The following is an 11384-nucleotide window of genomic DNA, read 5'->3' as shown; positions in this document are numbered from 1 at the left end:
GATTTGTTGTTCAGTCATCTTACCTAAGCCAGAGTTATGTCTTTAAAGTAGCAGAAACTTGCTGGAAAGTTGCTCCCCAGGGCTGCAGGGGTTTAGTTTATTTTGCAGGCAGTGAAGGTAGTGATATAGCAGGGGTCTCTCTTCTGGCACCTTTTGGCAAATCCACAGAGAGTTGATGTTTTTTCTCTACTAAGGCCCATGAGGGAGTGGGGTGGAGTAGATACCTCGCCACACACACACACACACACACACACACACACACACACTTTATCACTCTGTTCACTCTATACATCTATACTATATGAAGTTCTTTATTGAAAGCACTTCAATTTCTAAAGGTAATTTCTAAAGAACCTCACAATACAGGAGGGAGAAGTGTTCGTTTTAGACAACTCAGGCTTGCTCTTGCATCACGAGCCAAGTCCTGCTGGTGCTCCCTCCACTTCAGATTTGGCTTTTCGGCTCTTACACTTGTACTTGCACCTTGTACTATTTCCACCCCCACAAGCACCTCAGACTTCCTGTATGTTGGCCCAGCAACTTCAGCAGTTCTGGGGAAAATTCAGTCTCTCTGCATAAGAGGAGATCTGGATTAGACTGATACCCTGAGCTTTAGACCTGGGTGGGTGAGCTGGGTGTGTGTATGAATATACTTGCTGTACAGTGCTGTGTGTGTGTGTGCGCGCGCGTGCGTGAATGCGTGCATGAGTGTGTGTGTGTTGGGTCTGGGGAGTGGGTAATGAATGGGCTCTAGTCCCTTGAGTGTGGTTTAATGGGTATCTTCTAGTTTGAGTTCAATCTTCCCTTCAGTAAGAGTAATGAGGCTGTTGGTTTCTTGATTAATTGACAATAAATGAGTACATTTCTCAAAGACACACATTAATTTTTCTGGATAAATCTTAGTTTAAACTTGTACGACTATTTTCCCTTCCAGCACAGTTGTGGTTCTACCTTCAGAAAAAATAGTCCTAATATGCTGAGGCGCAGAGTTGGACTTTTTTCCGACTTTGCCCCAGAGGAAGCAATAGCACCACAGAGGAGCTTTAATGGCTGCGCTCTGCCTCTCTTCGCACAAGTTCCAAATCTTTATTAAGGTGTCTTGAGTCAAAGCGTTTCCCTTCTATCAAAAAAGGACAGGAAGGATTTATCTTTTTCATCCTACTATTAATGTTGGTGTGAGAGAAGCTGATTTTGGAGAAATAGATTCTTGATTTCAAACATATGATATTTTAGGTCTTTTTTTGTTTAAAAGTCTTTGTTGCAAGAAACAGAAGTAATGTCTGACCACCCTAAGCACATGATAGCCATCATTTCAGTACCTGATGTGGATAAGACCCCTTTTCTTCTGACTTTTATTACCCTTCCCGCCTCTCCTTTTAGAGACTGCTGCCAGAGCTGAGACTCATGTTGGCCCTGAGCTCAGATCACTGTCAGGTCAGGGAGTCTTCAGAATAGGAGAAATAACCCTAGCAGCTTCATACCTGATGATGTGAAATGATTAGTCTTAAGAATAAAGTGGAGAAAGTTTGCCAGTCAGACTCTGGTTTCCTGCACATGTGCACTACCGAGGAGGAGTTTACATAAAGAGACTTCTGTGGATTTTTGATTATATGAGTATTGAAGTCAAGAATGAGTTAAGACTGAATCCTGATGCAATTCTGGTTCCATTTTTCTTTGCCTTCTCCACAGCACCGCTCGGGACAGATAATTCAGAAGATGTTCCCCCTCCTGGCTGGGAGGCCAAAAGCTAAGAACTTTCATTATCCACCCTTTGGGATCACAAGATTCTCGCTTCCAAATGTGAACTGAGTTCACTTCCAAATTTGAAACCACCAACTATGAAACATTGCCTTACCTGGGCCTTTTATGAGAATATAAATTTTTTTAGGGGAAAAAATCATTTTTAATATGAATATCTGCAAAAATAATTTAGTTATTATTTAGTTTAGTTTTTTGAGCAGAGTTACATTTTATTCAAAGCAGAAAGTAATAATTGATTAAAAAATTTTTTAATTTCTAAAATCTAAATTGATTTTAAATTTCTAAATTTGTCAAAAACCATTTTAAGTTACTGTAGGTAGCATTTACCTTGAGTAGCATTAGAAATCAAAAGATTTATTGTTAATCTATTTTATGATTAGATTAGTATTTCTTAAACTTGCATAATGTAAAGAAGCTTTTAAGAGGAAGAAAATTATCGAGAATACTCAGAATTGATGTATATCATTTATGTCATTGTTACTGTTATAATACTTTTTATGTGTGTATAGCTAAGACACCCACATAAAACCAAGATACATTTACATGTTAAACACAAACAAAGTTGTAAAACCAATGTAATTCCAGTTAACAATATTAATTTGTCTGGATGATGTTTTGCTGAAGTTAAAGAGCATATGTGGAGGTTAATAGTAGAAAGTTTTAGTCAGTTTTCAACTTGACGTTTTGTATTTGATCCCAGTGGATTATCATCTGAATCATTGTAATTACCATAGTTGCTTGGTTTTTTTTTTTTTTAATTTTTAAAAAAGGCATTTGTTTTTAACCATTACAATTGATTGTAGTGGTCAGTTAAGTTAATTGTCCACTGCAAAACACAAGACAGAAAACCTTGAAAATACCACTGACTGAAATCCTTCATTATATATTCACTCTTATATATGTACTGTTTGTACATCGTTGCAAGTTGCTACATACAAAGGCAGAACTAGAGCAATACTTCTATTTGCCACATGAGTTGAGTACTGGCTAGATGGGCTCAGCAGGTTCCTTGGAATCACTAAATGTCTTTTGAATTATAAACCTCGTGAAATCCCAAGTGATCTACCACAAATCTCTATTCCAACTACTGTGAAATCTTAGTTTGTTCAGTGAATTAAAGTATCATTGATCTTGTTTGGCTTCAATGAACGCTTTTCATGTTTAAGTTCACCTCTATTATATTTTCAATAGTGCTTTATTTTTCTGCACTTGTTTGTTTTCACAACATCAAACCAAACTTCAACTTATTAAATGTCTTAAGAAACTAAGGTTTATTCATGAGAATATTTTGCAATTGTAAATTATGACTGCAAGCTAGAAGACAGTTTTATCTTTATAACTGCTGAAAAAAATCTAAATTAAATACGCTGGTGACACAAGGTGATGATTGACATTTTGACTTTAGAACCTTCTAATAATCTAAGAGCAGCTAGACATGCTTACCAATACATGGAGAACCAAACTGTGTGATTCCAGAGGATCATACGACACCAATGGGATTGGTGTTACATGCAATGGCTCGCGTTGAAATCATATAGCACTATTTGGAAATAATGTAGTTTCCCAGATGACACAGGCTATGCTTTTCATTAAACTTTTTAAGTTTATCATAAAAATGGAAGGAATAAAAGGAAATTATAGTTGAGTGAAGGGACCCCAGAGATTCAATTGGTTTGAGAAATCTTGGGTTACATCATACAAATGAAATTTCTTTGAAAACTATAATGTGCTTCCCAAATGCCAATACTATTATTATTAGGAAACAAACATATTTGGGAAAGTCTGGACTTAATATAAAAAAGATTGGATTAACTTTACATAGCAGACAGAAAATTCCCACAGTTAAGATCATTAAACAGAGTTTCCAGGAAAACAGCTGCTCCTATCTCTCCACTGGAAAAAGCACAAACAACCTAATTCCTTCATAAATGCACTCTGGGGAAGACTGACCTTGGTTCTAGGAATTGCTTGTGTGTCCCGGGTATGTTTGTGGGTTGGGTGAAGAGGAGGATGTATTGAGTGAGATGGGAAAAGAGCTTGTTCCTGGAAAAGAGGCTGTAGCAATTGATTTGGGACCCCATTGCCTCATGCTTCATGGGGCAGGGAGGTCTGGAAAGAAAGCTGAAGATGAGAAGCCCATTTGGAGTAGAGTTCCAAGTATATACTACACTGCTTCTGGGGTACTGACCCTAAAATAGTTAACCTCATAGGAAAAAAGCGTGTTCCTTCTAGATGGATGACGTTTTTACTACATGAACCCTTGACTGACAGACTGTTTTATTGTTCAAAGAGAAGAAAATGCAGATGAGGTGACTCCACGTGTGTTAGGAAGGTCTCTCTTCTCTCTGTACTTAGGATAACCCTGAGCATTGATCCTGAAATGTTGAGGTTAGTCAGAATCAGGTAAATTTATTTTTCATTTCTTTTTGTTTCCATTTTCTGAAATGTTAAAATCATTTTCTAGCTAAGGGTCCTAAGTTTTGGACATAATTATCGGTCAGTCAAGTTGGAACTAAATCTTGGCATCATAAAAGAATCATATTTACACCTACTTCAGTTTCTAAAAATTAGTCAGTTGAGAGAAAATATTTTGATCAAGAATTTCGATGGGTAAGCCAAAATCGAGAGTGAAAACACATTTTCTGTGAAAGATTACATCATAAAGCCTATGAGAGCCCATCTGGAATTGGGGATTAATACAGAAGAGTTCAATTCAGTTCAGCAGACAGCTATGGAGTATCATTTTTGTGCCAGGAACTGTGGTAGAGGCAGGAGTGCAAAAATGAATGAGATAGTCTCCTTGGTCTTAAGGAGCTCATGATCTAATAATCAGTCTGATACTAAAAATTCAAATATTCAGAGTAGTTTGGGACCAAAGAACAATGATTCTTGCTAAGATCTAGTTGAATTCATGTAACATAACCAATTCACTTTAGAAGTTTCCATTTAGCAGGTTATATGGACAGTACATAGAAAAATGCCATTAATTATGGAGTGTAAAACGAAATTGTATTTGAGAATAGTTCCTTGATTACTTAGATTCTTTTCTCGTGCTTCCTTTCTTCAATTAAATTCCTTTCAACACTAATAAGATGATTCTAAGTAGCTGGGTCTACCACAGTGGATTCCAGTCAGCTTAAACTTAAATAGTGAAAGAAGAATAAGAGATATCCTACTAAATTGTTGGGCACCAAATTGGGTTGTGTGCTGCTCATATAAAATAGGTATTTCTTATAACCTTTGGATATTTTGAGCTGGCATGGATAATTAATACTGTAGTAAAATCTTCCAAAAACTTACTCTGGGTCAGAGCAATGAAATGCCTAACGATATGGTGCATACGGTGATTATCCATAAATGATAAGAGGTGCTCATAAATACCAGTATTTAAAATATTGCAACATGGCGAAAGCAAGGGCAGATTTTTCTTTTCTGTACTCCATATACATATACATACACACACACACACACACACACACACACACACACACACACACACACGGTGCCAAAAAATGTATACACATGACCTGTATTCATCCTTTTCGTGAGATTCATTTCACAGTCCCCACCCCACACACACACTCACGAACTACATGGATAATCATGAAGCAGAAGTATTCGATTAAACCCCACATATTTCCTAATCCACTTCTCTTCCTTCTACCCTGGGCCCAGGTTCAGGATTCTGTGCTCAGCTCCATACTACGTTAAGTCAAGTGAGAGGGCCAAACTAGCACCTCTAACCCACACCCCATCCCAGATGCATTCAGGATGCTGAGAAGGTTCAGGCAGGACGAGCTGCATGGGAGTGCTCATGTGATCCCCCTACCAGGCCATTCCAGCAAGGGGTGAATTACACTGGCAAGTAGGGATGAGAACTTAGGTGAGGTGTGACTGTCAGTGAAAAGGTCCTCTGCATCTTGGCACCTGAGCAGTTCAGAGACAAGGGAGACAGGTAGACAAGAGGACCCATGTTGTCAGGGTGAGCTCCTGGTCCCAGGATCACGGGTGGAAGTGGCAAGGGACCTTACATGTGTATTTGTCCGCAGGAAACCTCCACACTGAGTGTTCAGCTGTCCATGCTCTGAAAACAATCTCAGTCCCTGTTACAATGTCAGCTCTTGAGTGTTATAGGGAGAGAAAAGAGAGGACAGAGGGTTTTGGAGGGATAGAGAGTGGGGATGACATGTGGGGCAGACGGAGGAGGAAATTGTGGTGAAAACTCTTCCAAGTACTCCCCAATGGGATACTACGGGGAGGATGATTAATTGTGCTTTCCTGTTTCTCGGGCCGTCCCTGCTGTATTCATTCTTTTCCTTTTAAAATTTCGACTCTACATTTATGAGGTGCTGCTTCCAGAAAAATAAAAGGAACATTCATGCACCCACTACTGAGCACAGGCATTAGAACAATACCAGAACCTTCAAAACTCCGTGTGCCCCCAACAGTGCATCCGCTCCCCTCTCCCAGAGTTAACCACTATCTTGAATTTGGTATTAATCCCTCTGTTTCTTTTTTCTTTATTTTGTTAAATTCCCTCCTGCAGTATATGTCCCTGCAGTATGCATCACTTTTTATTTTCAGCTTTTATGTAATATCCCTCAGGGTCCAACAAGAGACAGATGGCACACTCAAAATAGGTTCATTCAAAGGCAGTTTTTGCAGAAACTCTTTGCAAAGGGGTAGAAGTCGGGAACCATAAGGAATCGATAATGAAATCAAGTAGGATTTCATTGAAGTTGATCTGTTGCTGTGTTGAGACCTGAAAGTTAGAGGGAAGGTGAGCTGTTGCCAGACTTCAAGTGAGGGAGTCCATCACAGTCAGCCACGAAGAGAGGAGCTATGACAGGCTGAGGGACACAGGCGACCTTGGAGGGAGGCAGCTAGGGGAAGACATACATTGGTTTCCCTGTCTTCCCTCTTTCCTATCTCCTGTTGGGGCTCCTAAATGTCTTCAGAAGTTCTGGAAGCAGAAGGCATAGGAAGACATGTATGGTTCATACAAATCAGGAGCAGAGAGCAGGGGAGAGGATGAGCATGTAGGGTGAGGGGTGGGATGAAAGATACCCAACACATATGTTCGTAGATGTATTCTCCTGTGACTTGCTTTTTTACTTAATATTTATGAGATTCATCATCGTTGGTGTTTTAACTTGAATTGTAGTTCATTCATTTTCACTGTTGCTTTTTATATTCCACGGTGTGAATTGACTGTGTAATGTAATTACCCATTTTCCTGATGATGGTAGTTTTTTGTGTTTTACTATTTAGATGCTGTTATGAATATTCTTGCTAATGTTTTTTGATGCCTACACACAAAAGTTTCTTCAGAGAATATACTTGGAGTAGAATTAGTGTACTGAGACAAAGGGTCAGACTTACCAGACAATGCCAAATTGTTTTCAAAAGTTGTTGCATCAATTAATACTTCTACTTGCAGTATATGAGTTCCTCGTCAACACTTGATATTTGCTAACTTAAAAGTTTTTCTCGATCTAATATGTTTAGAATATTATATTATTGTGTTTTAGTTTACATTTCCCCAATTACTAATGTGGCTTAACATATTTTGGTACATATGTTGGTCATTTACATTTCCTCTGTTGTGAAACAGTGGTTCAGATTTTTTTGCCCTCTTTCTATTTTGTTTTTGTCTTTTTCCTATTGAATATATTCTGATACTAATCCTGTGTTAATTATATATGACAATTTTCTTTTCCCAACTATGACTCATTAAAAAATGTATCTTTATGTGCTTTTAAAACTTAAGTTTTTAATTTTAATGTGGTTGAAGTGATCAATCTTTCCCTTTAGCACTTGTGCTTTTGAAGAAAAATTATGGTAAAATATGCATAACAGAATTTATTATTTTAATAATTTTAAGTGTACAGTTCAGTGGCATTCAATATATTTATATTGTTGTGCAACTATCACAACTATCCAATTCAAGAACTGCTTGTGCTTTTTCTTAATGTCTTATTTAAGAAATTCTTTGCTACATCAAGACCATCTGTATATTTGTTCTAAGTTCTTAAAGTTTCACCTTTCACATGTAAGTCATTAAATCATCTGGAATTGACTTCTGTGTATAGTTGGAAGTAGGAAGTACATCCTCCCCATATAGATAGCCAATTGTCCCAGCACCATTTAGAATTTGTCCGTCTTTTTTTCCATTGATTTGTACAGTGGATCTGTCATATACCAGGTTTCTTCAAAGGTGTGGGTTTATTTCTTGTATCTTTATTCTGTTCCATTGGTTGATTTGTCTATTCCTATACCAATATCACATTGCTTTAATACTAGGTACTTGTGATAAGTTTTTCATCTGCCTGAATTGCTAATCTGCTAAAGATATACACTACTAAATCCCTAATTTTCTTCTGGTCTCTCCTTCATGGTCGTATTCTTAGCCTGCCTTTCCTGACCTCCCTTCCTAAAATTTCAGTGTCAGCTCCAAAAATTTTATATCTTTCTTCTCTGCTTAGCAATTATTATTGTTATGCTTAGCAGTTATTATTTAACATAGCAGTGTATATACTTCTCTTGTTTATTGTCTGTCTTTCCCACGAGGATATAAGGTTTATGAGGGCAGGGATTTTTGACTGTTTCATCACTCTCGTATCCCCAGTCTACAGAACACTGCCTGGTACTTAGTATGTGCTCAATTAGTATTTCTGGAGCAAATCATATAATGTTGATATATGGAAGGGTGACCCTTCCTCTCTGTCTTTCCCTCTCAGAGTATGCTTTTTCTCTATTTCTCTTGCTCCTTGATGCTAGATTAATAAAAGCAATCTGAAGCAAAGGGAGAAATAACGAGGTGCTCCCTAAGATTTCTTCTCTAGCCATGTCCCAGAGGTGAGCACTGAAATGGAAAGGGTGGAGGGACCAGCGGTTGGCTAACAGTGTATTAGCTTTTATGGGTCAGCTATCCCGCTGGAAATGCCTCAATGCTTTCCATGGCAAGCTGAGCTGGCAGGACCTACAGTTTATAGCATCCTCCCTGGGTAAAGAAGTGTACCACACCTTTGGTTTTTAGGGTGACTCACCCGGCACGGGGGGGAGAATGAACACTCACCTTTATTTACCTAGCATGGCAATTAAAATCTCAGCTGTATGACACACTACAGGACAGAACTGGAACTATGGAGTCATCTGAAAGTGAATGCTCTGTGGGGCAGTCTGTCTGCAACTGGGTAACGCCCAAGGCAGGCACTGAATTGAGCAGTGATGATTCATGGAAATTCTGTCAGAGAAGGTACTCTGTGCTTTATTATATGACAAACTGGGAAGCCAAGTCATTCTGGAAGGAATGTGTGTGAAGTTTTCAGATGAGGACTTGAAGTTTTATGTGTTGGAGTCATTTGATAAAAACCATCTGTTGAAAGGTTAAGCTGAAACCATCACTTTTTACATTCAGCTCACATTTTACATCAACTCAGCATAATAAATATCTGTTGAGGGCCCATGGAGTGCCAAACACTGGGGTTACAAAGATGAACAACACAGCGGTCCCTGTTTTGGGAGGCTTATGGTCCAGTGGAAGTACAAGTTATGTGTTTATATGTGTTTTCCTACTCCAATTTTGAGGTCGGGATTTGTAATTTATATGCATCTTGGTTGCCAGGGTTGAGCGTTGTGTCAATCCACTTTTGTTGATGAAATAAATCCATGAAAGAGCTCACAGTGATTTACCGTGTATGGCTACTGAGATGTATAGCCTTGTGCATTACTGCTACTATGATATGTAGATTCATATAACAATTGCCTCTGGATACAGAAAACCGCCTTCACAGTGAGGTAGTGACCAAAACTGTGACATTAGAAAATGAAAAAGATGCTGGAATAGCTGATGGACACAAGCTATTTTGTTCTCTGGAGCTTAAAATAGATTTTGAAAATGATGAAAGGTAGATATTATGGGACATGTTTCGTAAGATATTGGTAATGTTAAACATGAGCATATTTTCCAGATCTTTCTGAGTTGGTCATAAAATGACATTAATTACTTCAGGTTTTAATTTGGAAGATACTAGGTCAGCACTTTAGGGATCACAAAGATTACCGAAGGGCCAGTGCCAAAAGGGCTTAAGAGCTTATAATGCTAGTATTCTTAACTAGCTGCACGTGTATTCACAAACTTTGAAATAGTATGCAAAACTGGTGTGTAGGTGCATTTTTCTGAGGAGTGCATACGTTAAACCATCCAGTGGTTCATGTTTTCCAAAGATTAAGAACCTCTGCAGTGGAAGCATATAATGAAAGAAAGACTTACACTACATGGGAATTACAAACAACATGAGGATTTAAATGAGGAGCAACCTAGGTGGCATATGCATGGAGGGAGGCAGCATTGGACTACTGACTGATGGGTAGGGGTCTACCAGGAGAAGGGGCCAGGGTTCTGGAAGTGAAGATACCACCATAAAGAGAGACAGAAATTACTATTGTCAATTAAGGAATGTTTTTTACAAAATTGGGATCATATGGCTTATGTGGTTTTGTGTATTCTGCTCTGTTAATAGTTTCCTGAGCATTTTCCAAGGTCGGTATTCTTCAAAAACACATACCTATTTTGAATGGCTGTGTAAGGTCCCATAGTATGAAAATATATAAATATATTTTTATTTAATAAAATATTTATTTATTTATTTTTTTCCTGGGTTTTCACACTTACAATGGTGCGGTGAAGTTCCTTGAACACAAATTTTTGTGTCCATTTCTGCACAGATTCATGTCAGTGAAATGATTTGATCAAACTGTATGAATTCTTTCAGGGATCATAATACTCAGTGCTATACTGTACTCCATATATTGTAGCAACACAATTTCCATGTGAGCCGATTGTACTGCACTTTGCCCAACACTGAGTGTTTTCATTATAAAATCTTTGCCAGTTTTGCAGGGAAAATTACTTTGCTGCCAATGATAAACTGTTTTCAGATTTTATCATTATTTTGTCTATGAGTTATCTATTGCTGTTCTTTTCCCATTTTTCAATTTGTCTTAGGATTTTTTCTAATTAATTTACATAAGTTCTTTACATCTTTACATCTATTAGCCTTTTTTGATATTATATTTATGGTGAATCTTTCCTCCGGTTTGATAAATGAAAAAAATTTTTGCGATTTTTTTTTTTAGATGCACAATTTTATATTTTCAGTCAAATCTTTAGGGTTTTTTTTAAGGTTTTTTTTTTTTTTTTTTTTGGTAATTTATTTTATTTAAATTCCTTTCCTATCCCGAAATCGGATAAACATTCATGTAAATATTTTTGTGGTCTGTGTTGCAGGGTTTTTTAGGCAGTTTTCATCCTTTCTGCTACCTTCTTTGGACCAGGTGACATAAATTATGTGTCTGATAATAAAGAAGGAATTAAGCTGAGGCACCGCTGTCATATTAGTGGAATTAGTAGTGTGGTGGTTAGTGCTCTAGTGCTTGGAGACAGTCTCTCTGACTGTGAACCAGGCTCTGTTACTTATTATGTGATCTTCAAGTCGTTTTTAACTTTTCTGTTCCATATTTCCTTATGTGTAAAGCGGGTGAACAATAGAAACTACCTCATATGGTTATGAGGATAAAATGAATTGATATATAAATCACTTAGAGCATGTCTTGGTACA

This window comes from Rhinolophus hipposideros (assembly GCF_964194185.1).
Source record: "Rhinolophus hipposideros genome assembly, chromosome: 3".
NCBI lineage: Eukaryota > Metazoa > Chordata > Mammalia > Chiroptera > Rhinolophidae > Rhinolophus > Rhinolophus hipposideros.
This window is presented reverse-complemented; position numbering follows the sequence as displayed.